The sequence below is a fragment of the Galeopterus variegatus genome, unplaced genomic scaffold (assembly GCF_000696425.1).
Source record: "Galeopterus variegatus unplaced genomic scaffold, G_variegatus-3.0.2 Scaffold8384, whole genome shotgun sequence".
NCBI lineage: Eukaryota > Metazoa > Chordata > Mammalia > Dermoptera > Cynocephalidae > Galeopterus > Galeopterus variegatus.
The window spans coordinates 41245-44256 of NW_007734495.1; the positions used below are offsets into that span (position 1 = coordinate 41245).

At 48.9% G+C, this 3012-nt stretch overlaps 1 protein-coding gene across 1 annotated transcript in view; it reads left to right on the forward strand.

Annotated features, from left to right (window-relative positions):
- Nucleotides 1-3012, forward strand: part of LAPTM5 (lysosomal protein transmembrane 5) — a 27133-nt gene that overhangs the window by 13399 nt on the left and 10722 nt on the right. The gene's annotated exons all lie outside the window — the stretch shown is intronic.

The window sequence follows — 3012 nt, forward strand, 5'->3', positions numbered from 1 at the left end:
ATGTTTCTTGCTCAGGCTGTGGGGAGAGAGAGGAGACTGCAGAAGGAGGAGGAGATGGGGGCGCCTCTCTGACTCCACTAGGCCCGCCGTGGGAGTGGGGAAGGGGCCGGTCTCAGGTGGAGCTAGGAGGCCAGGAGATGCTGGGCTGGCAGTGGAGGGGTGTAGAGAATTGGAAGGGACCATCGGCCTGGTTTTGAATCCTGGCCCTACTGATGACCAGTGGAGAGGCCTCGGACAAGTTACTGAACCTCTCTGAGTCTCGCTTTCCTCATGTGTAAAATGGGGCTGGGACTATTAAGAATAGTCCCTTTGCTGGGTTGTGGGGAGGATCACCTGGTGTCTTAATCCATTTTCTGTTGTTTATAACAGAATACCTGAAGCTGGGTAATTTGCAAGAAAGCAAAATTTATTTCTTACAATTTTGGAGGCTGGAACGTCTATGGTCCAGGGGTGCATCTGGTGAGAGTCTTCTTCCTGATGTTGACTCTCTACAGCAATGCGGGGTGTCACGTGGCAAGAATGGAAAGAGCTCTTTCACACACTCGCCTTAAAAAGCCACAGTCCATGCTCATGACAACACACGAACCATTACTCCATGAACGGTTCAATCCATTCACAAGGGCACCGTCCTTGAGATCCAATCACCTCTTAAAAGCCCCACCATCCACCACCACAATGGGGGTTAAGTTCCCACATGCGCTTGGGGGTGACATTCAAACCATAGCACCTGGCATGGAGTTGGCTGCACAAAGGTCCCTTCCTTCCCCTTCCTGGGGTCACTGGCCTTTCGGCAGGGGTTTCTGTAGAGGGGTTGTTGGGATGCTAATGGCAGGATTGCACATGGTGGCAGGGCAGTGAGAGATGCTTAGGACCAGAAGGTCCAAAGTGACCTCAGGATGATAATATTATAATTTCTAAATTTTTCAATCATATCTTTAATTAATTTCTGGTAATTTCTTGGTGTTTTATGATGTTCATGATAATCCAGGACAGTAGCATATAATTTAGAAATAAAGAAATGTAGAGGAGTGTGTTCAAAATGTTTTAGTGACATAGGTGCATGATTAAAATATCTGAGTCCTCCGGGGTTTGGGCTAACAGGGGCTCTGAGTTGTTTTGGGGGGCAGGGGGAGTGCAAAGTCACCAGGACAGTACTGGGAGACTTAGACTTTTGCTTCTACTCTGCCCCACACTCGCTGTGTGTCCTTGGGCAAACCACTTAACCTCTCTGAGTTTTTAAAACAAGCAGAGGGAGCTTATAAAGCAAATGGTCAGAGGCCCTTTCCAGCAACTGGAGCTTGGGATGGTCTGATTCTGAGCTTTGTTCCAGATCTCAGATAATCTTGGATTCTTGGGCTTTAAAAGTCTTCTCATGCCACACCTGGTAGATGCTCATGTGTCCTTTCTAAGTCCAGCTGCAACTCATCTGTGCTCTGCTCACATGATCCCCAGGGATGGGGAGCTCACCGCCTTGTAGGGCACCCTGTTCTGTTCTGGATGGGGTTGCCATCTGCTTCCCTGTCTCTTTCCCTCATTAAGGGTGAAACTGGGAGGAGAGGTGCTGGGGCTCTGGCCTTTAGGGGCTGAGGAAGTAGCTTTTCTCTCTTGGGGCTGTTTCCTGTGGGTGCTAACCACAGCCTGTGCCACACCTGCCTTCTGTTCAAACATCCTAATGAAGCGAGGTCTTTTTGGTTCACTTTGCACCAGGTAGAGGGGGCAGCTAGAGCAAGCTTGCTGTGAGCCCACGGCACCCTACTCCTGGTACTGCTTAATTACTCCATGTAAGCCTGTACCAGTCAAAAGCAGATTCTATTTGATGAGTACCCACTGCCAGGTCCTGAGCTCAGTGCTCTGCAAATACAACACAATTTAATCCTCACCAAATCCAGTGATTGCCATTTTCCAGATGAGAAAACTCAGAGAGGTGAAGTGTCCTGGATTCAAATCTCTCTGTCTGACTCTGGGGCGCAGCTCTTCATGACTTTTCTGTGCTGTATCTTTCCGCCCCCCAAACAGGATGTAACATGGCAGGAAGACAAGTTGAGAAATGTCTCTGAGCTAAAAAAAAAAACCCCACACAGTGAGCAAGGGGGAAACAGATGGTGGGTGTCTGGTTGCCTGTCAGCTGAGCATGAGTTACCAGTGTGGGGCTACCTAGAAAGCCGATGTAAATTTAGGCCATATTAATAGAGGTAGGACACCCACTACTAGGGAGGGGATAGTCTTGTTCTCAGTAAGGGCAGATGTTGTCTGGAGAATTGCATGTGTGTGGTGGGGGAAGGGTGGAGGCCTCCAAGGACAGGGTCATACAGAAGATCGTGAGTTCCCTGTGGCTGGAAGCATTTAAATGGGGCCACATGGCATAGGATTCCTGCTTTGGATGGTGGGGGACATGGACAAGGTGATCCCCAAGGTCATTTCAAACTGCAGTTTTGTGGCTAGCGGGGAGCAAGCATTGGGATTTATAATCAGTGAGAGAAGCCCAACACTCGGGCCTTTCGGATTTGCCCCTTCTCCATCATTCTTAGCAAGGGTCCTTGAGGGAGTGGGGTTCATTCACTCATTCATTTACTTATTCATTCATCAAATATAACAGTTAGAGCAGTGAACAAGAGAGACATAGGCTTTTCCTGCCTGGAATCTACAGCTCAGTCGGGATAACAGTAATAATAGTAGCTAACGTAGATTGAGTGCTTACTATCCGCCAGGTACTTTAAGTGAATTATCCTATCTGGCCCCACTAAACCCTACGAGGCAGATATTATTATTATCTTCATTTTGTAGATGGGGAAACTGAGGGGCTATGGGGGGGCTGGGTTGATAAGGCATCTGGTGGAGACTCGGGGGTCAGATGCTCGCCAGAGCTCTCTCGGGCACGTGCTGATGATTCCAAGAACTTGAAGCTGTATTGTGTTCAGATGTTGTGATTAAGGTCCCATAATGCCCCCTTATAAAAGGGGGTGGAGAGGAGTAGCTCTAAACAACACCCCCCACCCCCCTGCCCCCACCCCC